Source organism: Sabethes cyaneus, chromosome 1, assembly GCF_943734655.1.
Source record: "Sabethes cyaneus chromosome 1, idSabCyanKW18_F2, whole genome shotgun sequence".
NCBI lineage: Eukaryota > Metazoa > Arthropoda > Insecta > Diptera > Culicidae > Sabethes > Sabethes cyaneus.
In genome coordinates, this window is record NC_071353.1 from 65,271,031 (window position 1) to 65,298,381 (window position 27,351).

At 39.3% G+C, this 27,351-nt stretch overlaps 1 protein-coding gene across 6 annotated transcripts in view; it reads right to left on the reverse strand.

Annotated features, from left to right (window-relative positions):
- Positions 1–27,351, reverse strand: part of LOC128733200 (afadin) — a 102,061-nt gene that overhangs the window by 73,756 nt on the left and 954 nt on the right. The window contains exons 1-2 of one of the 6 annotated variants that reach the window (XM_053826881.1): positions 21,224–21,666; positions 21,003–21,165 (exon numbers count right to left, since the gene is read on the reverse strand). The exons of 2 other annotated variants lie outside the window; for them this stretch is intronic. The gene's annotated coding sequence lies outside the window, so the exon portion shown is untranslated. Of the gene's footprint in view, positions 1–21,002; positions 21,667–22,022; positions 22,117–27,351 lie in introns of those variants that run through there. 3 more of the 6 variants (XM_053826883.1, XM_053826882.1, XM_053826885.1) reach the window with 3 other exon arrangements.

The window sequence follows — 27,351 nt, forward strand, 5'->3', positions numbered from 1 at the left end:
CGACTGACTGCAGCTTTCGACGATGCTCTTCGGTTGCTGTGTGTTCCAGTGACTGAGTTTTAAAACTTCGAAATTCAATCACAACTGAATGGCTCTAGTGTTTGTTATGTTTGAAAGAACTTCGCTGGTTGCGAGTCGACACATCCGTTTAACCGTTTTTAGGGTGTATAATACTTAAGATATTATTGTTTTTGAGATGCAATCCGAATTTAAAATTATACAAAAGCTCGTACTTTAGACATATAGCGCTAAGGGTACAGAAAAATGTGTAGAGATCAATTTTTCAGTAAATTATTTTTTTTTATGTTTGAATTTTGATTTGGTTTATTGTTTGAATACAATAAAAGATATCAATATATATAAAATGAATGTAGAACCAAAAAAAATTTAAAATTAAATAATTATTTTGGCGGTCTCAAAGTAGAGTAGAAATACTTTTTTGAGATTCATATGATTGCCAACATCTGTAAAGTTATGTAATAATTAGATACATGCGGTCCATAAACTTCAATCAATCACCCCGCCAGGACCTGTTAGACATGGTTTCACAATTCCCGCTTGCCATAATAATGGCTTGTCACTTATTCAACCGATTAGTTCAATAATCAAATTGTTTACACGGTCTCGTTACGTTGGTCGCATGATATAAAACGTATCATACAACCAGCGCAGCGAAAGGAAAATCGGATCATGCTCAGATTAGTGCAATAGTCTGCCTACCGACTCAGACTAGCTGAATGAGAAGAGATGATTTACTTGCTCAGCAAACAGATGATATGAGATATCCGTAAATCACATTTCGTATAAAGCATATAAATTCAGCAGGGTGACCAGATTTTAGAACAGCATTTCAAATTCAACGTAATATCTGAGCAAGTTTGCGTTATATAAAAGAAAATTTTTGCAAAAAATATGATGGGCCAAGTCAACCTAATTTAAAAATTGCATAATTTTAACCGACATTAAGCGTTCACTAGGCCCAAGATGAAATCGTGGCTATATGGAGCTGTATTGTTGATCTATAGATATTGCCCACCAGTTAAGTTCCGAATACTCAAATCCTGAGGGGTCATCGAACGTTAGTAGAAAGTTATTTGGGGGGCTTGCCAAAGCAAATCTCACAAACCTAATGGTAAAGTTTGAATCATTTAATATCTGAGCAGTCATTTTGTTCCATCACCCCTTCATCTCTGTCGCATCCCGAGTCATTTTTGAATTTCTTTTTGACAATAATGCCCAATATTTTCCAACTGAGTGGAACTAAGGGCAGTTATTGGGTGGATTGATAACCTTTTCGAAGGAATCCTGCCCGTTGCACAGAGGAGTATTTGGACCAAAAAGCTGGTCAAAATGACGAAAGATGAAACTCGTTCAATCCCCTTTCGTTCGTTTAAACCTCGCTGTCTTCCCAGATACCTATCACACAATGTAACGTTAATTTTGAAACCATTTGTCTTATTTACATCTTGCATAGAGCTGTCAAACTTCGAGTAAAAATGGGCCATATATTTTCGCTCATGTGGGTAAGGATGTTGCCTTTCACATTTCTAAGGCTATATATATCCTATCGACCAGCTGTAAAAAGGCTTTTGAAACTCAAATATTTTACAATTATTTGTTGATATAGTAGACCTTTAGATTTCAATTAATATAATGATGACAAGCGAGCAGTATTTATTATAGCAAATTAGCACAAATATGTTGCTACTTTAAAGTGTTATATGTTTATGTTCTCACCTTTCCTCATCACAATCTTTGATGTCATTTGATAGCTTAGAGTCCCAGGAAGAGTGTTGTGAGTGAAATTTTTGCAACTTTTTGCAATTTTATGAAATAAAAACTTTTTACTAAGTGATGAAATATTCAATTTCAAGCATTTGAAAGATAAATTTTATGTCATTGTGCTTGTGAGACAGCAGAGGAATGCTCTATAAAGTAATTGAACAAAAAATTTTAGGTATTAAAAGAAAAATTCGCCTGCTTTGCGCATGCTTTGAGTCTCTTCATTACATAATTCATTCGATAAGCGTGTTATCAGTCAAAAGGCCTGTTTTGTAAGAAGAATTAGTACATGCTGGATCTGAATAAGGTTTTCCTGTGATACTTTCCGGAGGGTCACCCATCGAAGGAATTCAATAATGGACCGAGAGAGAAGCATGCGCAGGAAAACGAAGGCAAGTGTTTAAGATCTCACCTCTTTCTCTCCCTCTCTCTCTCTCTCTCTCTCTCTCTCTCTCTCTGTGTGTCTCCACACCTCTCTCTCTCACACACACACATCTCTCTTTCTCACCTCTCTCTAATACACACCTGTCTTTCTCACCTCTCTATCTTACCTCTCTCTCATATATATCTCTCCCTTTGTTCACACAATTTCTAAAAAAGTTTCCATTGTTCAATTACAGTAAAAGCAATATCAGAAAAGATGTGCTACACTACTAGGTAGATACAAACTACATAATTCCATAAATAATTACTTCATAGAAATAACATAGATACTATTTTTTACTCATTACCGCTTGTTTACTCTAATAAAAATGATTAACAATACTTTTGACCAACTTTTCGGCTCAAATACTCCCATGTTGTCTCGATAACACTGTAGTACCTCTCCGCTGTAGTGGCTTGCTAAATCATGCCAAAACTTTACAGGTTCATTGTGAGCTTTGACGCACGGAAGAATACATTTTTCAAGATTCATCCGCTTGTACATTTCACAATCCATAGTCTTGTTTGTCACGAAAACCTGGTTTTTTGTCCGCAGCTGAAAATACCTTGCTAGAAGATAAACTTTTATGCGAATTTATCGGCAAAAAAAGTTGAACTTGCGAATATCACTTTGACCAGTGGATTTATAAAACTTTTGTCCAAGCAGCTGCCTTTAATCGAATGTCACGTATGTTTCAACGTAATGTCAAAAAATCTGTCCTGAACACATTTTTCATATTGTCAATAAAAACAAATTTTAGTGACTCTGTAGCTTCAGAAGCGATGGCCGTCTACAGACGGTCTTACCCGTTAGAGGGTTAAGACATAAATTGTGCGTCATCCTCGCCTATTGTAGTCAACCGCCGAATGAAAAGTTTAATCTAACTACTTATCTACCCGCGACGGGAATGACCGTGATTTGGATCTCGCCCCTAATCAGAAGCCACCCTCTTTTTGTCTTCCAGCCACTTATACATGTGTTTTCGATAATAGTAAGAATCGTGCGAGAAGAAAACCCTACTCGCTCACTCTTACGCAAGCGAGTGTGAGAATAGCATCCAACGCTTACTCCACTGACGCTAGCGTGCGACAAACAATACCTGGTACTGTGGGCATACATTGTGATATCTACACACTTGTGAACGTACAGCCCCGTAGTGTCTTTCTGCATAGCTTCACGAAGCAAGGACTAGGATGTATGGATACAGATTTTGGTTTACTTCTTCTTTTCTTTCTTGCCTTACACCCTTGCTTAAACACGCGGGTAAGAGTGCAGGCCCTCGCGAGCGATGTGGTATCAACGCTGGGTTGCAATGACGAACAAGAGCGACTACCGTGGTTGATAGCTAAATAAACACTTGCAAATACTTGTCGCAGTGCATAGGAAAATCAGAAAAGGAATCCGAAAGAGATGCTCATGCATGTTTGCTCGTTAGAACAAGAACGAACATAGGAAAAATCGGACCAGACGAGTGCGGGCCTCGCAACACTAGCTTTGGATTGGAAATCCTCACTAAACTTGAATGTCAGATGTAAACAAACAGCTTTGAGTAAACTGAAAGATGTCGAAACAAGAAAATAATAGGTCAGACGTCGTCGTTTTATTGCGCGCCAGAGCAAGCGTAAAGGAGATAGTTCGGTCGGTAAAAGTGTCGGAAAGAACAGTGTACCTAAAGAAGGCTTGGGAAAGTGATAAGCTATCCTACACACCTACCCGGAAGGCATGCAAGTGCCGTTTCATTACCGCTGAACGGAACAGAGTCAAAAAGGGGAAAGAATGGGGGTCCATAACTCGGGAAATCGGGTGTTCGGACTTCTCAATCCGGCGAGTAATGGTCCATAACCTTAGTTATAGGTCGTATGTGTTGCGCAGAGTTCAATTTATGAATGCTGCGACCAAATTACGCCGATTGGAGAAAGCTAAAAAAACTTCCGAGTCGGTTGAAGCATCCTCATCATAATGATTCTGTCATCTTTTTCTCTGATGAAAAAAACTTTAATCAGGATCAGAAGTTGAATCGAAAGAATGACAGGTGGTTTGCACCATATCGTAGTCAGGTTCCTATCGTCAAGTCAACAAAGTTTCCGACCCATGTGACGGTTCTAGACGTAGTCTCCAGCGAAAGGCATTCAACGCCTCCGTATTTATTTGAACAAGAACTAAACGTAACAGCCGATGTATACCTGAAGTTTCTGAAGGATGTTGTTGTCCCCTGGATGAAAGAAGTTGCTGCTGGTCTTTAGTTCATCTTCCAACAAGATGGAGCACCTGCACATAATGCTAACAAAACATAAAAATGGTTTGTTGAAAATGTTGTGGGGTTTTGAAACAAGGAAATTTGGCCCCCTAGCAGTCCCGATATCAATCCTTTGGATTATTTTGTGTGGGGCGTCATCGAGCGGCATACCAATAGGATGCATCACACCACGCTTAGGTCGCTCATCGAGGTGATAATGTCTATGGATCGATACATGGTAGAACGTGCATGCGGCAGTTTCCGGAAGTATCTATCAACAGGCTTCGAAAAGGAAGGCGATTTTTTTGAATGAAATAATTTACAATTCCTATATGTAACGAAAGAAAATAAACCACAAAACATTCCTTGCATATGTGACTAACTGGTGCCAATTTTCTAAAACATGTAATTTACCGAAAAAATTCGTCACGCACCATGTAGAAAAAAGCTTTAAAATGAGCTTTAAAAGTCTGGATCTGGATCACCATATGATGATAAATTTCAGTGAATCATCGATACACATTGCTTTACGGTTTATTCGCATGTTCCATCAAATTTTAAACTAAGCGGAATGAGCGCTCTTTTTGCTACCAACGGGGTAGCAGCCCCGTACCAGCAGGCTGGTAAACGGCTGGATAATGCGGAATATAGACCCCATAGTGGTCGTTAGCCTCTTATCCAGCAACTCCGATCCCGACCTCCTCGTGGTACCAGCCGAAATACGAGCAACTTTTGCGGAGATCGGGTAACTAACCCCGGTGGAAACTAAGGTCGTATACTAACCGGGGAGGAGGTATAGTGAGTCTCGGCACTATAAAATGGCAGCCCCATCACGAGACTCGGTAGTGTTGCCCCAGTACGGCTACACACCTAAATTAAACTTAAACTAACAACATTCAAGCATATTCGGAGCGGAATATTCGGCATCGACCTAGGCGACGGAACAAGGACGACGAATGGAGACTCGGGACTTGGAACTGCAGATCGCTAACTTTAGCAGGTTGCGAGCGGGTGCTGATTGAACAGCTGGAACCCCGCAAACTCGGCATCGTAGCTCTGCAGGAAATCTGTCGCAAAGGAGAGAAGGTTTGGAAGATCCGTGGCGGAAAGGCCCAGTTTTACCAGAGCGGTGGCGCTACCAACGAACTGGGAACGGGCTTTGTAGTGCTGGGCGGAATGCAGGATCGCGTGATAGATTGGAACGCGATCAACGAGAGAATGTGTGTATTGAGGATAAAGGGCCGTTTCTTCAATTATAGCATCATTAACGTGCACTGCCCGCACGAAGGTAGACCCGACGATGAGAAAGAAGCATTCTACGCGAGGCTGTAGGCAACGTACGACAGCTGCTCGTCACGGGACATCAAGATCGTCATCGGGGAGATGAACGCCCAGGTCGGTAGGTAACAAATGTATAGACCGGTGGTAGGACCCCATAGCCGAAGCACCTTTTTCCCGCGCAAGGATATCCACAAAGCCACCTGGAGATCACCTGACCAACGTACAATGAACCAAATTGACCACGTTCTCATAGAGGGCCGGTTTTTCTCTAACATCACGAACGTACGCTCCCGTCGGGGTGCGGATATTGATTCTGACCATTACCTAGCAGCAGTACATGTGCGCTCAAAGCTGTCCACCGTATACCGGACACGTCAAAGCCGGCCTCCTCGGCTGAACATCAGGCAGCTAGATAACCCACAAGCTGCCGAGAACTACGCGCGAGTACTGAATGAGGCACTGCCTTCTTCCGAGGAGTTAGGTGCTTCAAACCTCGAAGACGGTTGGGGCAGAATATGCTCGGCCATCGGAGTGGCCGCTACCGCGGCACTAGGTATTAAGCCTCGGAGTACACAAAATGATTGGTTTGATGGGGAATGCCAACAAGCGGTGGAGGAGAAAAAAATGCTTGGAAAAATTATCTAAGTATTGCCACTAGAAAGAACCTGGCCAAATACCGACGAGCTAGAAACCAGCTGACCACGATCCTGAGGAGAAAAAAAGCGCCAAAAGGAGGACAGAGATCGTGAAGAATTAGAGCAACTATTCCGAGTTAATGACACGCGCAAGTCTTATGAGAAGGTGAACCAAACTCGGAAGGGCTACACACCGAAACCTGACATGTGTAGGGACGAGGAAGGGAATCTAATTACAAACGAGCGCGAGGTGGTCGACAGGTGGAAACAGTTCTTCGATGATCACTTCAATGGCGAAGTCGCAGAAGGAGGCGGGACGGAAATTAACCTAGGAGCGCCCATGGAAGATAGTGATGTCCTAGCACCTGATCTCCAAAAAGACAAACGAGAAATCAGGCTGCTGAAGACCAATAAAGCCGCTGGGAAGGACCGCCTACCGGCAGAGCTTTATAAACATGGCGGAGAAACGCTAGCAAAGGCTCTACACTGGGTTATTTCGAGGATTTGGGAGGAGGAAAAGCTACCGGAGGAATGGATGGAAGGAGTGGTTTGTCCCATCTACAAAAAGGGTGATCGGCTTGACTGCTGCAACTATCGTGGTATTACGCTGGTAAACGCCGCCTACAAGGTACTCTCCCAGATCCTGTTACGCCGGCTGTCACCGATAGCACAAGGTTTCGTAGGGAATTATCAGGCGGGTTTCATGGGGGCTCGCGCAACTACGGACCAAATTTTTACTATCCGACAGGTCTTGCAGAAATGTCGGGAGTACAACGTGCCCACGCATCACATCTTTATTGATTTCAAAGCAGCATACGATACAGTCGATCGAGACAAGCTATGGCAGATAATGCACGAATACGGTTTTCCGGACAAACTGACGCGACTGATCAGAGCTACATTGGATCGAGTGATGTGTTTCGTACGCATCTCTGGGACACTCTCGAGTCCCTTCGTGACGCGACGAAGGTTGAGACAAGGTGACGGTCTATCCTGCATGCTGTTCAACATCGCTCTTGAGGGGGTGATCCGACGAGCGGGCATCGAAACGCGAGGCACGATTTTTACCAAGAGTTGCCAACTTCTAGGCTTTGCAGATGACTTCGATATCATTGCCAGGAACTTCGCGACGGCGGAGGCAATCTACGCCAGACTGAAAGCGGAGTCTAGGAGAATTGGGCTAAAAATAAATGCGTCGAAGACCAAATACATGAAAGGAAGAGGCTCAAAGGCACGTTGCCAACCTTCCAGATTTGTCTGGATTTTCCAGACTTTTTGATGCCTAATCAGACAAAAAAGACGTTTTTCAAACGTTGTCTTCCATTAGATCAAATGGCAGCCAGATTTTTTCAGACATTTTTTTTCTCGTTTTCCAGATTTTCGTAAAAACCGGTTGGTAACGCTGCTCAAAGGAAACAAATGCGCGCCTCCCACGGACGGTAACCGTTGACGGCGACGAACTAGAAGTGGTAGAGGAGTTCGTGTATTTGGGATTGCTGGTGACCGCGGAGAACAACACTAGTAAGGAGATCCAGCGGCGCATCCAAGCGGGAAATCGAGCCTACTTTGCCCTTCGTAAAACGCTACGATCAGGAAGCATACGCCGCCGCATGAAGCTAACAATGTACAAAACCATTATTAGACCGGTAGTTCTCTATGGACTTGAAGCCGTGACGCTGCTTACGGAGGACATACGTGCCCTTGCCGTGTTTGAGCAGAAAGTGCTGCGGACGATATTTGGCGGAGTGCAAACTGAAAGCGGAGAGTGGCGGAGGCGTATGAATCACGAGCTGCAGGCACTGCTTGGGGAGACTCCCATCGTACATCTAGCGAAAGTTAGCAGGCTACGGTGGGCCGGACACGTCGTAAGGATGCCGGACGACAGTGTGACGAAAATAGTACTCTTCAATAACCCCACCGGCACCAGGAACAGGGGGCCCAACGTGCACGATGGCTCGACCAGGTCGAAAGCGATTTGCGACTTCTGAGACGACTAGGGAATTGGCGACGAGTGGCCCAAGACCGAGTTGAATGAAGACGAGTGCTTGAAAAAACACGAGCCACCCCGGCTCTATGCTGCTGAAGAAGAAGAAGAAGGGGTAGCAGCCCCATAGCACCGTAAATTCAAAATATAAAATTGTACTTTCTTCAAAAATATTATAGATAATTGACTCTATATTTTGAATTGAATTGAATTATGTTTCATTGATGCGTTGTAGTCAAATGAACATCTACTGAGTAAAAAACCGAAAATGAAGCCTGAAACAAGCAAGCCCCACATGGTGGTTAATATGGAATTACTACAGAGACTATAGATTACAGAGACGCAGAGACACTCAAAATCCGCTAAATTTTGAAGCAAAACGGAGAGTACCAACATAAATAAAGGTAACTCTCCGGTTTCGTTCAAAATTTAGCGAATTTTGAGTGTCTCGGCGCCTATAGTCTTTGAGTCTTTGAATTTTGAGTGTCTCGGTAATCTATAGTCTTTGTAGTGTTCTCAAATAAGAGCGTGAGACCTGAATGTTTCTATGGTTGTAAAATTTATATTGAAACAAACAAGGAACTGGCAAACCTATCCCGACTCTATGTGTTTGACAGTAGCCAACATCTACTACTGGCGTGGGTATTATTTGCAAAATCTGGCTAAGATTTGAAAATAATACCCATCTGCCAGCGTACCGGCTTTGCGGAGTGAAACGAACAGAACGTATAGCGGTGTGATGCTGTTTCATTTACACAAATGGTTAGATGTTGACTGCAAAAACATGGCTGCCTAGCAGGACCGTGGAAACAAATCCTATTTACGCAATTAAGCAATATTTGAAAGAATGTTTGAAAGTTTGAAAGAATGTTTATAATACTTTATAATTAAATCTTGTAATCAGATTATATATTCATTTCGTCTTAGAATTCAGCTGAACGCGATTGCGGCGTGTCGTTTCACTTGAGCTAGTGATAAGATAATATTTAAAAAAAAGACCAATAGCCTCTATGTGAACGCGGCTAGTAATCCCTAATGATAGAGAGAGTGCCTATTTCCGGTAGACAAGTGTTTCAATTTACTGCACAGGTAGGTAGGCACACCGGTAGAAGCAGCTACGCTATGTCAAATCAGGTTCAATTTATACTCTATACAAGCAGAAAAGACCTTATTGGAGAGCGGTAGAAACGCTCTTCTGCACCTTGACACGATGCGGTTTTCACTACGTAAGCGGAGGGTGCAACGTATGAAACTGCTGGATTTTTCTAGTTTGTTTTCATTTTTTGCTGTTTATTTTGTACTGGATAAGCAAACATCGTATCTAGAAAGCCAACGCCGCCGACAGAAATATTTCGTCTACTTCAAGATATGGAACCATTCAAGCAAATACAAAGGAATGCGATACTTTAATATGGCAAAAATATACATTATGCTCGGTAGATCGTAGCTTAGCTTGTATAAACATTTTTTATCTTTTGCTGACAATTAAAAAATAGGCAGGAAAAAACTAATACACTGGATACCACAACAATAAAGTAGACCATACGAAATGCTTTTATTATGTGAATCAATTTGGAAGACTATGCAAGCCTATAGAACACGCGATCTTTTATCATTTTCCAGAGAAACGGCCAATCAGTGAATGTCTTTATAAGGCAAAAATAGATATCATTATTCAGAAAATACAACATTCTTGACAAATGGCTGTATTTCAATGATCTTTTGATGTGGGACAGCAGCGTACAGCGAAACACAAAATAAACCATCATGATTATAAATGCTCAGAATTATCGTTTAGTAGGAATGGATTTTCATCATCTTCTTTATTGGACAGGTAAAATATACATCAATGCAGCAACATCTTGCTTAAGCTTTTATTTTTAAGCTCAATTTTCAATAAACAAGTCCACTTCGGGTCTTTTACCTAATAACTCTGTCGAAAGTAAGGCACTAGGCGGTTTTTATCTAATTTACGAATCCATAAACATCTAGTTTTCGAATTTAATGAAAAAATTAAGCGACATGGGATGCACCGTATATTAATGGATGATGGCTCTTTAGTGACATCGATCTAGTAGCAAAAATTATGCCAGTTAATGAACGTTCAATGCACCACCTTGTAAAAGTGATACGTGTAGCGTCTTATCTGTCAATATTCGCACCTTGTAAGTTTTCTTAAGAGGTGCTATACAATAGGAATTTTGATTTTTCATCAATTTTCTTCTTATTTCATGTCCATAATGTACGATACATTCTCGTTATCACCAAGTTGAAACACATGGGCCTTACGGATTGGATTACAGAATGGCTTAGTTCATATCTGACGGGCCGCACGGTATACGTTGGAGCGAATTCCGCTCGCTATCGAACGTTTCTTATTCTTTCCGGCGTACCCCAAGGAAGCGAACTCGGACCATTGCTGTGATCTGGGCCTATCTGCCCTCTCCAGTACTGTCGGTTTCAGACGAGGATTTTAACAATCAATTAAGGGTGCATAGAACCTTTTACACTACATTTTTTGCCTTATTTCAAAAATTTATTTCTCGATAATGCGAAAAGCCAATCGAATCAGGTTTTTTGCATTCAAAACATTGCATGTCATACTTAGATTTACAATTTGGTTTTCATATGGGAACCTCTTCCCCTTTCCCCTACGGCTCCGTGAAGATAGTCATTAAAAAAACATGAATTGCGGTACCATGGATTGGCGCTGGGGGGCTTATCCGAATTGAAAAATTCCAAAACGATATAAAAGTATATTAAATTGTCTCGTATTTGACCCGTCACTCAAAGTCAGATTCAACGAGCATATTGAGATTATCACCGTGAAGGCATTCACCACACATTCCTTCGCCGTCATGCTTCCAGTTTTAGCGACATTTATGCACTCAAAACTAGGGATGCTATACCGGTTTCACCGAACCCGGGTTTACCGGTATTACCGGGCTATTTTCCAATACCGAATTACCGGTTTTTCCACGATCAAAAACCGGTATTTTCGATTTTTTTTGCATGATCAAATAATAACTCAAGAAGCCTGAATCGCTGGTAAAATTTTTGAAGCATAGAGTAAACTTAATTTCATGATTGAACCAGAGTGCCTCGTGTTTTTCAAGCAGCCGTCTCCATTCAACTCGTTCCACTCCATGGGCTACTCGTCGCCAATTTCCCATTTGCCTCAGAAGTCGCAAATTTGATCGAGCCATCTTGCACGTTGAGCCCCTCTGTTCCTGGTGCCGATGGGGTCGTTGAAGAGAACTGTCTTCCGGCATCTTTGACGTGTCCATCCCACCGTAGCCTACCGACTTTCGTCAGCTGTACGATGAATCTCCCCGAGCAATGCTTTTAATTCGTGATTTATGCGCTTCTGCCACTCTATGCTTTCAGTTTGTACTCCACCAAATATCATCTGTAGCATCTTCCGGTCAAACACGACAAGGGCGCGTGTTTCCACCGTGAGCGATGTCACAGCTTCAAGTCCGTAAAGAACTACCGGTTAAATAAGGGTTTTGTACATTGTCTGCTTCGTACGGCGGCGTATGCTTCTTGATCGTAGCGTTTTGCGAAGAGCAAAGCAGGTCCAATTTCTTGCTTGTATGTGCCAAATAATTAAGAATATTGCGTAATAGAATAAATGTGCGATATCAGTGAAGCTATTCAGAAAATCTTCAGTTGCTAGGACAAACTGGAATAGAAATAACTTTATGTTTACTTATAATAACCTGTTGGCAGGGCTGAGACAATTCTGCTGGCTTCAATCATCGCTTCGATCGTTTCTGTCCGATCTGAGAAGCAACGATTCGCTTTACTTATGCGATGAGGAATTCATGAAGAAAGAAGATCTTGTCGCAGTGCTAGAACCAGTCTGCTGCTGTCGAATTGCTGTACCGGAAAAATTGCAAACTTTACGAACTACGAGCTCTAAAACTACTCTCGGAACACCTTTCAGGTACCGCACAACTGCTGTTCGAGTTACTATATTGGTAGAATTTCAGAGAGAGCTCGTATATTTAAATTTATTCGTTTTATAATTAACCGCACTATTCGGGATGACTTTGTAATATCCTTCAAGGCTTCAAGAATGTTTTGAAAACAAAATTCTGCAAGGTTTTATTATTTTAAAAGTCAATGGAATAAATTCAGAAACCGAGTAGGCAGAGGAACCAAATCAGCTGAACTTCCAGTTATAATTTATCACAAATGTCAGTATTCAGTAAACTCTTGAACAAGGGTTTTCCTAGATACATTTCTAATTTACCACTAGGAATTGTTCTTTCTTTCTCTGTGGACACCGAAAGAAGATTCTCTGCCTCCGGAAGATTTTCATTAAAATTTGTTCTCGTTTAAAAGATAACACGGTAAATACTCTTCGCATTGTTAAATATTATTATTTTAATGAACTAGCTCAATTAAAAAAATTGAGTACCATAGATTATGGAAAGATTCTCTTCAAATCATATAATTTTTAAATGCAGTTTTCAAATGTTAACTTTTACCGGTTTTTACCGGTTTTACCGGTATTGCATTTATCAATACCGAAAAACCGGTTTTCAAAATACCCCCCGGTTTTGGCATCTCTACTCAAAACACTGTACAACTCGTCGGTGCGTAGCATATTGGAGTACGCCTTTACCGTTTGGTGCCCGTATCAGGTAACGCAAACCCTTGAAACCGGGCGGGTATACGTTTTGCTTTGCGCAATCTGCCCTGGAACGATCCAATCAATATTTCTCATTATCGAGCTCGGTGTTAGCTGATCAAACTCGATCTACTGTCGGATAGACGTACCAATCAACAAAGGATGTTCGTTTGTATGGAATTAAATAATTCCAAAATATTTAATTCCAGGTTTCGTATTCTATTAAGACGCTCCAAAAGCTACAGTGTTCGTGTTTGACCTAATGCAGGGAAACATTAACTGCCCAGCATTATTTGAACAAATACCAATCAATGTACGTCCTCGCCGGTTTCGCGATGCGCAGTTACTTGCAATACCTTTCCACCGGACGAACGTTGCCCAGAACAACGCATGCAAAAAAGAAGACCTTAAACTATTTAAATATATTTTAAGTTCATAAATCCTTTATCCATGCCCGTATATAAAATTCCATTAAATTCTGGAGTGTTTCAGCCCAAACCAGTTGAATATACCTGCTATAGCTTTAAAACAGTAATAACAAAGATGGCAATGCTGGTCAGATATAAGATAGATATAAAATATATGAGAAACTGTAAATAGATCCAATGAGAGAATCGTGAATATGTGTCTACGTACATCTGAAGAATATAGATGAAATTAATAAATTTAAGATATAATGGTGCAGCCTAATTTAGTACTTCGATAAAACTCGATGTTGCTATTAGGTAAAGCATTATTTAATTGCTAATGTAATTAAATCCTGGCAATGTTTTCTAACGCTCGCTCAGTCAGCGAACATTTTGCAGTAAACAAGGCATACAGTTGATTGATCCACTTGACGTGGCGCAGCTAAATAACTGACATGGTTGTGTCATGCGAGTATATCAGGGTCCGACTATGTCTCACATCGTTTGCCACTGGAAGAAAGGGAAAGTACGTGAAAATCTCGGTGATATCGTGTGTGAAAGCATGCAGTATACCGGAAACGATAAACATTGATTGGATAGTATAAGACAAGTGTATATTGGCATAGTATGAGTTGGTGATTATGTGACTATAATGGAGGCATAAACAACAGCTTCAATCGCTATATTTTAAAACAACATGACAAATGGGACAAAGTGTCGAAAAAGCGTTTTATAGTTTTATGAATTATTATTTGCTTTAATCCCAATTGATCAACCGGGTACCCTTGTACACATTTGTTATTCCACGAAAAGCTGCTCCGATTTTATTCAAAATTTGTAGAAAAGATCATACCCATTTTTTTTGGCGCTTAAGATGCTTTTTAAACAAAAAAATTAATTTTTACTGAATTTTCGATTATGTTTAACGGGAATACACGTGCAGGGCGCTATATCTCTGCGTATTAGTGTTGATAGGGGAAAATGCTTATCAACTTAGGGACTATATTGGCACGCTTCATTGTGCCTGATTTTATTTAAGGTATAATGAATTTAAGTTTGTCACGAGCTTTTCGAGCCACCGTAAATCTCGCATGTGCAAAATATTTCTCGATATAAATTTTCAAACTAGGTATAGTTCATTATGTAGTACCATTACTATTATATGTTATTTATAAAAAAGGTTTATTTTTGATCTTAATTTTCTTAATTAGGCCATTACAAATATTTTATAAAGTTTTTGTCCGTCCGGTGTTCGGCCATTGAAGGGGGGGGGCGAAAAAAAACAAAGTGAATTTTTTAATCGAGCAAAAAAAACTTGGGTTTAAGCATTTTTATTTAAAGTTTAAGCGTGAAAATCGAATCTGTTCTTGCTCATAATATATACGTTATTTTCCATGAAAAAATCTACGAAAAAAGACAAACACGAAGGAAACTTTTTTGGACGGTTTTCGGAAATTCCATTGTTCGAATTTCCATTTTTGTTTCGTGCTAGAAGCGTTAACTCAACTTGTACACTCATTTTTCGAGTTTTTCAGACTGTAAAGCTCACATACAATTGATTGTATAAAAAAAAATTTGACTCATATCCTACAAATTATTTTTTTATCCCCCGATTTTTCAAGCCAATTTCCAAGGGGGGTGACAAAAACTTTGAAAATGATTTGCAATGGCCTTACTGGCTTTACAAGAAAATTTGCGAATATCCAGGTTAGTCTCATACAACCGGTGCTTACATACTGAGAATCGTTTCGTATAGTAATTTAGCATCGTTTGCTTTCGTGTCTCGCTCGTTGCATTTTTCGACAGCGGTTGTTTCAGAAGGCCATTTTGAATTCATTTGAGCACACTTAGCAATTGTGCGTTTACAAACCGGAACTTTTATTGAAATCTTATAAACGTGCATTTTAATCGTAAAATCAGTTACCTAGGAACATCGCGCGTTATTTCTATCAGTTTATGATTATCAAATATCAAAAGCTTGATAGCTTTTATACAACTTCCTAATGAAGTAGTCAGAGTGTTTAAGCAAGTTCTATGATCGAAGAAGGCCAAAAGGTATCTCGCACAGTGAGTGTTTTTGATGATTTGCCAAATAGATACGTTTGTTTCAGGAACAGTGATCGCACCACATGCCTCGGTGGATCCAGATCAATTCCTTTCTACTAACAACAACTCCTTCCTGTGACACTTGTGGATAATGCAAAGGATTCCTCAGTCTCTAGTAGCAGTACGTGTCGGACTAACATTCCTTTCCCTCCCAAATTGGCCTGCATGGGCGTGGCCAGCTTTGCTATTGATCATCACAAAGAATTAGATCACCAGAAAATAGACAGTGAGAATGATCTGCTACTCCCAAGCATCATTCTGATGATTCTTTGTGCAATCTCAGCTGATCTAGGTCAATCACGGGCAACTCACGGGCGGTCAAACTATGCTATGCTAATTTTCGATTATGTTTAACGAGAAACTAGCAGTCATTTTCTTTTCGCCGAAGAACCCAATTTCGGAAGCAGTGTTTGGGTTCAAAAGCAGGGTTCTGTTTATAGAAATGTTTGAATTCTTCTTGCCAATCTGAACACAGCTAATATATTTTCATGATTTTTACTTTAAACCAAAAACTGCTTTTAAAATTTGCAGAAAAAAATAAAGGTACATTTGCCATCAAAATAATTAAAATCGATCCCGTGATTCCAAATTATGAATAAAAAAAATCTAATAGCACGGATAATGATTTTCGATACCACCCTAAGTCAGGAGAGTATCCTAAGCTTCAAATAAAAAAATATGGATTTAACAATTTCAAAAAAACGAACAAGTACACAAAGCTAGAATAAAATCGGAAGACTTTATCATAGACAATCACGGGGCTAGTGCAACGATCCTACTGATTGTATAGCAGCACCTCCCAGCCGAGATTCGAACATACCACGAAGCTAACTGGGCGTGATACATTTCCGCATACATGTTCAAAATGACTCAAAATGATGACATCATTATGTGCATGAAAAAGGTTTGTAGTTGTAGAATGGTTCGAATACTCTTAAACGATTCTACCAGTAAATAGGTCGGATTTGGCTAAAACTTGATTGAAATTACTCAAAATGCCCTTAAAGTGTACAAACTCAAATTTTGGGTAAAAAACTAAACCAATTTTGACTACAAGCTGCCGATAATTGAATTATTCTCTGTGACAAATATCGCACTTTTAAGATCCTACTACCAATTTTTTGGTTGAAAAACTTCTGAAAATCTGAGTTTGTGCTCTTTAAGGGCATTTTGAGTAGTTTTAACCAAGGTTTAGCTAAATCCAACCAATTTACGGGTAAACTCATTTAAGAGTAAAAGGTAATATTTTCAATGACGTAGGACTACGCCATACTGCGGAATGTCAAAAACTTGCTTGAGTTGGCCTGATAGCTCTCGTCGGGCGTTTTGAGTATGAAATGGTTTTAAAATTAAAAATTAATTGAATAAATAAAAGTCCTACGATACGGTTTGAAATAGGGTATCATTCCAAAACATCAAAAAAGGCGAGCGTTATGAAAATATGAACGATATTGAACGCTAATAGCTCTACCAATTATGAATGGATTTGTATGGTTTAGATATACCGATCGACTCATAATAGACGTAGGAATTACGTGATTTCTATTATTTAAGCTTTCTTTTTCAATCACGAATGAGTGAAAATTAACGAAAAATTCTCCCAATTGGCCTCAAGGTATGACGCTGGCCTACTAAGCCAGTCGTCGTACGTTCGAATCCCGACTGGGAGAAGTTGTTAGAGTCAATGGGATTATAGCAACTGACCCTGCAATTGTCATGCACCCTAACAACTGGCTGCGAAGTCTGTCGTATAAGAACAGAAGGTCAAGTTTCGATAACGAAATGTGGCACCTAGGCTTTGCTATGCTTTTTTTCAAGGCCAAATATCCCCACACATGTTCTTCGTGATCCCCTTGCTTCACAGGCAGGGACGACAGTTAAATACCCCATCTGTTTAATGTGATTTTGTTTACTTTATTTTTAGAAAAGCAACAAAGCCCCTTCGTCCCAACAGGTCGAAGATTCTTTACGACGTTCAGGCTTATAATTATTTAATATCGGTGCTTGGGAAGTACGTCAAATAAAGTCCAATTTGATGTCCTGAAAGTGAACATTTATAAAAAAAAGGTTGTATTCCAGGCACAACCGCGTAGCTGGCGTAGAACTACGTTTGGCGGGTTTTTGCGAAGAAACCTTGACTTGTCTTTCACACCATATTGACATGTGTGTAGCGTAAAATAGCGGTAAATAAATAATAGTGGAAGTGGTATATAATTGTTGTTGGTGTTATTAGTTTATTAGGACTTTTAAACGCCAGGCGTTCATTCGAGTTCTTGGTAAATAACACGGTGTTACACGGAAAAAATACTTCTCAAATGACCTAGCGTACGCTGTTAGTCACACCTAGTTGGAGCATGGCCCAACTAACGAACACCCAATTAACGAACCGCATCTCCCTCACGCACCCTTTAACCAAATTAACAATTTAACTATTTGTTAATGTTATTAACAAAATTCTCTCGTTAATGTCAAGCACTCTTCACATGTATACATATGTATTTGGATGACATCAAAAAATTGTTATGTTAAAATGGCTTGACTATGCTATAGGTTGAGAAATCCAAAGTTTTGCAAGTCAATAATTTTTCAGATCCTTTTATTCATTTAATCATTGGCTACTCAGTAAGTTAAAGTTGTTTGCAAAATGTTTTGTACCTTACTGCCTTATACTGAGTTGACGATCAAATAAACATTAGCACCACTACCGGTCCCTCCTGCCATGTCTTCTCCATCATTTTCGAAAGAAATTAATGCTTTACTATTGAATAGTAAAGAATTGCAGGCAACTAACTGACGCAAAGCAGCAATTGAAACATTCATAACTATTCTCGGATAAAAGAGTCACTGATTTTCCTCACTTTGAGAATTGCTGCGTTACTTCACATGCACAATTATCCCTTCAGCCGTGTTTCCTTGTAAGACAACAGTTCCGAAAAAAATCTTGCAGTACCTATTCGCGACTGCGAAATCTAAAGAGATTTTTAATCCTGTTCGCACTTACACGAAAACCTATTGTCAAAACTTCCGTGAAAACAAAAGCAAAAATATTTCCTTCTCTTTTTTCTCACGTAAAAACCAAACAAATATTGGCAACTTCGTAGCCGCGAATGTGGATACAATCTGGCAAAAGGAAAGGATTGCTGCTCACTTTTCTGTGACGTTTCACCTTCAGGACATCGATTTGAACTAGCTTCAATGTTTAAAAATGAACTAGGTTGAAAGGAAGGGGTGGTTTTATGCTTTTACAAAATTGTTTACTTTCAGGACATCAAACTGGACTAGGTTTGTCGCAGTCCTAAGAAAGCTTGTTAGGACGAGAGGGCTTTCTCACTCTTTCTGGCATACTTCCCAAGCACAGATATCAAATTAGTACATGTTTAAACGTCGTAAAGAATCTTCGACCTATTGGGACGAGGGGGGTTTGCTGCTTTTTTTCTAAAAATGAAGTAATCGAAATCACAGGAAACAGATGGTGTATTTAAGTGTCGTCCCTGCCTGTGGAGCAGCGTTACCAACCGGTTTTTACGAAAATCTGGAAAACGAGAATAAAAATGTCTGGAAAAAATCTGGCTGCCATTTGGTCTAATGGAAGACGTTTGAAAAACGTTTTTTTTTTTGTCTGATAAGGCATCAAAAAGTTTGGAAAATCCAGACAAATCTGGAAGGTTGGCAACGCTGCTGTGGAGCAAAGCGATCACAAAGAAAATGTATGGGATAATTTGACCTTGAAACTGTTCGGTAATTTTTACTAAGGCCATTGCAAATAATTTTAAGTTTTTGTCAGATAAGATGGCCCTCACCCGCCCCGGAAATTGGCTTGAAAAATCAGGGGGCAAAAACATAATTTGTAGGATATGAGTTATTTTTTTTATAAAATCAATTGTCTGTAAGTTCTACAGCCTGAAAAACTAGAAAAATGAGTGTACGAGTTGAGTTAATGCTTCTAGCACGAAACAGAAATGGAAATTCGAACAATGGAATTTCCGAAAATCGGCCGAAAAATTTTTCTTTCGTTTTTCTCTTTTTTCGTAGATTTTTGGAATTTTCGGATTTTTGGAATGGAAAATAATATCGTATGTATATGTTAAAAGCAAGAATAGATTTGGTTTTCACGTTTATACTTAAAGCAAAAATGCCTAAAATCAATATATTTTTGGTTCGATTAAAAAAATCGTTGTTTTTTTCTGCAGGGTGTCAATTCAAAATTTGGATTTAACCTAGCGTCACGAAAGAATGAAAGATTTTGAACGCTAATAGCTCTGCCAATTATGAATGGATTTTCATGGTTTAGATACCGATCGACTCATAAAAGACGTAGCAATTGTGTGGTTTCTATTGTAATATTCTTTTTCAATCAGTAATTAGGCCATTACAAATATTGTAAAAAGTTTTTGTCGCTCCGGTGTTGGACCACTGAAGGGGAGGGGGGGGGGGGGAGGGGGGGGGGGGGGGGTTGAAAAAATAAAACGAATTTTTTAATCGAGCAAAAATATACTTTTACTTACAACTTTTACTTACAGTTTAAACGCAAAAACCAAATCTATTCTTGTTTTTAATATGTACGTAATTATTTTTCATGCAAAAATCTACGAAAAAAAGACAAAAACGAAAGAAAAATTTTTTGGCCGATTTTCGGAAATTCCACTGTTTGAATTCTCATTTCTATTTCGTGCTAGAAGTATTAACTCAACTCGTATACTCATTTTTCGAGTATTTCAGGCTATAGAGCCCACAGACAATTGCTTTTATAAAAAAAATTAACTCGTGTCCTACAAATTATTTTTTTGCACCCGATTTTTGAAGCCAATTTCCGAGAGGGGGGGGGGGGTGACAAAAACTTTAAAAATGATTTGCAATGACCTTATTACAATATAGTAAAATAAAATTTTTCGTGATAAACATTTGCAAAAGAACAAGCTTTGTCGAATTGAACAATCATATTTTTATTGCCGTAAGACTACGTCTTACCGTACGTTGCCAAAACTTATTTGCACCGAACGGATGGTTCTTGGCGAACTTTTTAAACATAAAATGGTTGCAATCGTTGATTCATCATATTTAGTCAATTTCTAACGCACTTACATTCAAATTTTTCTTATCAAAGGGCCTCGATTTTAGCACGGTTTCGATTTTGGCATCATGGGCGACGCGCATTTGTTGCCAAATTCGAAATTCCACTTTACCCTTGCTTCGTAAATGTTACTTCAATTTGTACTGACAGTCGTGATTTAAAAAAATGGGCGACAGTTTTCATTCAATAAATAAGATCAGTTCATGGAAGTCAGAAGGAAGCCTCTTTCATCAGCAGCTGAAAAATTCGCAATTTACCGGTCCATGCCTTGCTTCATAGATTAGTCAGTAAAAGAAACGCAAAAAGGAAGTATGTATTCATTTGCATACACATGGCATACGGAACCGTTGCACGCGCCGGTTGACGTTCGGTAGATGGAAATATCACGCATAAACATGAAAACCAAGAACGACAGTGAACCAGTTTTAAGTACAAACCTGTACAACCGGTGATGGTGAGCTCGTTGCTAGACGAAAACGGCGGCCAAGGCAGGGAGCAAAATAAGCTCAACGTAAAAAGTACAGACACTAAAAAAATGCTAATTTATGCCTTCACATTTCTGAGAGTATGTACCGTATCCAGCGGCAGACGGAACAAAAACTGTAACGATAATCCAATTAATACATTCACACATGCGCGTACTCAACGCTCACGGCACTCATTCGCGACAGGCACTGATTCCTTTCTTGCTCTATTCCCCAAGACAAGACAAATTAAAAGACGACTGTGCCATCAAGCTATTATCACCTTGTTGCAATCTTGATATCTCACTGGTCTTCTCTAGGGCACCTCACTTCAGTGAACACTGTAACACGGGTTGCTTAACTCCGTTTGGTATACACCTGTTAACCACCTTCTGATTCAAGACTATGCTCCTCACTTTGTGTTTCCGTAGTTTCAATATGAGGTCATCAATTCTTGATACGATAAGCCAACTCACGCGACCTTGCATTCCTTGTGCTTCATATTTCAAGATAAATTATGTTCAAAGCTTGTAAACGAAGAAAACTTCAGAAACCCAATCTGAAAAATGATGTTTTTGGTCACCACGGATAACTTTTGGGCGGTGGCAATGCGGAATCACTCGAAACGAATCACGGCGATTAACTCTTGTTCGACTGACTTGAAAGGCAACGCGACGGTCACTAACTCCTCGATACAACGTTAAACGCAACGCAGTTCTACGAAGGTATGAAAACATTGCACTCACACGTACATCGACGATTCAGGGTACCGTGGTACCGATGAAGTAATGCTTAACGTCGCGCCCGTGACAACGTCGTACGCTAAGGCATTTTGTCCTCCTGGCACACTACCACACGATCAAAGGCGCTGTATATGTGAAGCAAAGGTACCGATATCATTGTTGTTGTCCGTAGCCATGGTCGCAAAACAGCGACAGGGACTAGCAGAAATATGTGGTTTTATTGCACAGTCTTACTATTGCTGGTTCGTACCTGCGGACTCCGTAGACCACAATCCAGTCAGGTTTGAAACAAGTAACAATCTGGCTCTGCTTAACTGATAATTGCAAACTGAGTAGCGTACTGTAACAATTGAGATACTAAACGGATTAAACAATTTATTTATACACTGATGGTGCCATCCGTTATCAAACTAGAAAAAGTAATTCTATAGGCTACAGCAAGATGTATTTTGATCATCGCGCGATAACAATTTTCAACTTATTTAGAGCAATTTTTACAATCGACAAAAAACTATGCTAAGCACTCGAAAACTTAGTCTCAATGAATTCGACTTGTTCGTAGCTCCTACAAAAGCACAATAATGCCGCAGAAGTTGCAAATTCCCTTACAACCACCAATGAGCTGCCGAGGAAATCGTTACGCCGTCATCCGACAATTCATCGGGGGTGACTCCGCTGTGCATAGTCACGCGTCATGGATTCTAGACATGTTGTTATTATTGTTACGGGAACTGGCTGTTCTTTCAGACCGGAGTGCTTGTTGCTTATACGCTTCCTACTTCTTTCATATACCTGTTGGGTCCCACTGTCCCATTACCGCACCCTCCTTGCTGTCCCCTGTCGCCATCTAAGTCAAGCAACTGAAGACATTTAACCACTCGATCAGCCTGACTGGCTACACAAGCAGGCAGGCAACGGTGCACGCAGCGGAGTATAGTAATAATGGCAAATAATGGAGATACAATAAATGAGAATTCTTTCAACTATGGCGGTATTTGTGACTTTGTTTAGTCGATTGACTATGACGTCCGGGATACCGAACTGAAGGTTGAGCGACTAACTAAGAAGATTGCACCGAAAGTAACCATATCAAATCGTAGAAATATGTCAATCTATCGTTTTTTTCTACCCAATCAAGCATGACACGGGTATCAAAACCATACTTTTCAATTGAAAATTATCTAAAAACATGAAATCAATAAAAATTTAGCTCTCAACCATCCGGATTTAACTGCAACGACAACGTGGGAACAATGCAGATTTGTATTATTCAGTTTATCAAATTCACCTGAACATCTAGCACGGTGCTATTTTAATCGTTATATAGATGTAACGAAATGACTTCAAGTAAAATCCCATCCGTACATGTTAAGGCTGACTTTGCAGCGCCCAAATTTGTCTCGCCTTCAACCAAAATTACCAAAAACGAGGTATGCCAAAATCGAAACATGCCAAAATCGAAACATGCCAAAATCGAAACATGCCAAAATCGAAACATGCCAAATTCTAAAACCCATTGTACTAGAATATTAAAGCAGTATAAGCAGTTACACGCCACTCGTTTTATATGGATAATGGATAATCTCGCCTTTGTTGAATTCGATTTTAAGAAAGCACACTAGTTTGGACGTTTATTAAAATGGATCAATGAATGTGGGTTGTTTTGGAGTGACAACTACTTGTTTCTGGCGCTAGTGTACATTAAACCGTCTTAATATACTAGCGCCAAAAGAAAGTCGTTACTTCTAAACCAGCTATCTTCAATGATCCATTAACATACGATACGATATGGTCATTATCATGGGATGTATTCCGCACCAAACTGGACTCAGCAGTTTGAAACTGCGATTGCACCTAACTGCGATCAAACTGCGACATACTGAAATTACTGTAGTCAGAGAGAGAAAGAGCAACAACGGCAATGTTGCTGTTTCGTTTCGACATATACATTGGCATTAAGAAAAATAATCCAGATTTAGCTGCCAGGCACAATACATAAGGTGGACGTAGAACTATACTGCCCTCACTCGCATATGGGTCCCACATCGATTTTCGCGGTTTTTGAGTTAAGTGAATAAGTAGTAACATTTTTACTAACACTAAACTTTAAAAACATTTTGAACTTGACCTGTTTATTTTTACAAAGTACAAAAAAACTACCAAAGTCATGTGGTCCTATCTTTCAGTACTTTCAATACTCGTATAATAACAGTCCCATAATTGGATATTATCATAACTTTGCCAATTTACATCCAATTTGAACAGTATTAGTGACATTTGACTCGTATATTTATCTACTTTTGATATACTAAAATATTTGACCATAAAACGATCAGAGTTCCCGGTAATCTGCAATTACGAGCGAGTGTCCAGTATGTGGCGAGGAACCGCTTGTTTAGAAAAGATAACAGCCATGTGGTTTTATCAATAGTCTTGAAATTGAAAATGTTGACCCTTCTTTCATATATCGAAGAAAACCAGTCACTCAAAATCGAATTTAGCATTTCGCAATCGGCTCTCGTAGGTTCATGACAAAATTAAAATTAGTTTAGTAAATCGTATGTTATGAGTCTAAGCTGGGAGCGGTTGTTAGAGTCAATAGTCGTAGCACTAACCCCGCACTTATCCTGTACTCTAACAACTGGCTGCGAAATCTGTCGAATAAAAACAAAAGATCAAGTTTCGAAAACGGAATGTAGCACCTAGACTTTGCTTTGCTTATGAGCAGTTTAGTTCCGATTGATCATTTCGGAACGGGTTTCTGCAATTTAACCGGTGGTCTAATTATTATTAAGCTTTATATCTTGTATTCTAAACTACCACCTCAGATCCTGTGGTTCCGAAATGACAATGCAAAACACTTCGAAACGTCAAAAGATCCGTTGAACCAATTCCATGAACTTTGATATCCATGACGCTAGATTTTATATTAAATCCTGAAGGCTTATCTTTGACCCCACAGGAATTTACTCAGTAGTGGTCAAACCGCTTCATCTCTTTATACGAAAGTAATCCACTCTATGAATTTCAGAGGTTATACCCATGGATGTAACTGATATTTTTTTTTTTGCAAATTGCAATATAACTAATTCTCTACGAATATCAGATATTCCTTCGGAATTTTGATATTTCGGTGCACGATTACATGCCAGTTACCATACGACAAGTGCCGACTGGAGCTGCAAAATGCTTATTTATTTGACATTGCTTTAAATTCACTGGTTTTCATTTTGATTATTAGACAATTTATCACACTATAGATGAGCTACTGATATCAATCTTTCACCGCAGTTTAAGAGTTTGCATCAGCTGATGATCAACTGTCAAAATTTCCACCCTTAAAAAATAATTTCCAATCTGTGGTCTAATACACTTGAATCTTTTTTACATCCGTTCATTTTACATGATTTCGTTTTACGTCCAAAATTTGAATTAACGTCCTCTTTTTTTACGTCCAAATTTGAACTAACGTCCTCTTTTTTTACGTCCAGAATTGGAATTAACGTCGTCGTCAGAAATCATTAGGTGGTTTTAGAAAACCTAAAATAACGTCTTTTATGTTTACGTCCAAAATTTGAATTAACGTTCAGTTTTTACGTTCAGCTTTTTTTACGCGATTTTTGGAATTTATACGGTTTTGAAAATTACGCGAATTTTGGTAACTACGCGGTTTTGATTTACGAGAAACGTATCCTTCGCGTAAAAAACGACTTGAGTGTATTTTAAAATACATAACCGAGTTGCACAACTTCGAGAGTATTCCGGAACCAGGACATTCACTTTATGTTAAACGTGAAAAGTGCCCACCTTTTTTGACACCAGTGTTACCCAACAACACTTATCGGAAAGTCGTGAGGATTATAACCGTAAAGTGAATTTGACAACAAACCTTCCTTGTCAACAACTATAGAGTAAGGAGGGGTAAAAGTGCGACGCGGGTAAAAGTGCGATTCAATAATTTATCGGTGTAGATTCCGAGTAAATTGACTACATTGGTATGGATGGGTGACTACTTTGATAGCTTGAATCTAACGTAAACTTTGGTTGCTTACGAAGCTGAGTTATGCGCAAATGTTATTTTAGGGCGGTTTTGATGTAATTTTTCGTTATTCGGCAAATACGATATCAACAGGAGGATATTACTTGTTGGAAATTTGTAGCAGCGTTTTAAATCACTCACGTGTCTGTTTTGAAAATACGGTGAATGGAATTTACAAAATATATTTCGCTTTTCCATAATTTAATCAAACCCGTCGAGCGCCTAGTGGGGTAAAAGTGCGATTCACGGATGGGGCAAAAGTACGATTCATGGACGAGACAAAAATGTATAGCTAATTATATACAGCTTTAGGCACTATATTACAGATACTAGAAACCGAAGATCTTCGGAAAACTGTGTGCTCTACAGATGTTGGCCGAAGGAAAACAATGTTTATCCGCTGATGAAACAAAAAACAAACGTTTGGAGAAGTTTAGATCTGACGGAGGCTGCGATACACCAGCGCAAAATAGGAAAGGTGCTAATTGAGAATATTCCTTACCGAAACATACCGCAGATTGAAGATATGGTTTTGTTAGCTAACTACTGCTGTGCTAATTTCATGGATTCGAGCTTCTCACTTTTGCCCCGCTAGTGGGGTAAAAGTGCGAATCGGCACTTGATCAGAAGAATGAAGAATTTATTTTGTATAACACTATTATTCCAGTTGACTTATAGTTGAGTGTGAAGACATTGAGTTACTGTATCATTATAAAATATATTATGTTGTTGTCCTGCTTTATATCTCACGAAAATTGATGACAACTTCAAGCATTGCACTTGTGCCCCGCGCTACTCTATTGGAAACATTTATTTCTGTTAACAGCAAATATTTTTGTCATTTTTACTCAGGACTAGATTTTTGTTCACTAGGGTACAGAAGGGTATTTTCAGCAGGTTTCTAAATTCAGCATATTTGCCTTTCCTTTGGCCAATAAAAATACTTTGCCGACATACAATTTTAATATGTTATAACTGTTTTCTCAAGACGGTAAGTAATCTACTATTTTTTATTCAAAGAACGTCAAAATCACCTGTTCTTCCAGTATAACTAGACCATAGGCCGAAAAAATAGATGCCATAAATGGGCTGAAAATACCCTCCCGTGCTCCATATTGGGGTGCCAGTCGTGTTGCATTTAGAGTTACGATTAGAGTTAGAGAATACGATTAGAAATTGTAGATTTTGCATTCTTTGAAACTGTTGTTTGGCATCCTTAAAGAATCTGAATTGAAAATTTTAGCGTTTAACCGACAAAATGCTAGTAACAGTGTTGCACTATTTTTCGATGCTTTGACACCGGCATCATCCGGTCTCGCTAACTAATATCAGAAGGACTTTTGCACCGTTCATGCCGGTTATTTAATTTTGTAATATCCTGTGCTCATTTACGTGAATGCAAACTCCATCTCTAACAGTACTGCCGCCTACGACGTATAAAGATAAGTATGCAAAAGTGCTGCAGGTATGCCTTACAAGCTACATAATACTATGCTATAGTAAATCTGAACACTTAAGTGATGGTGCACGCATTCCACTT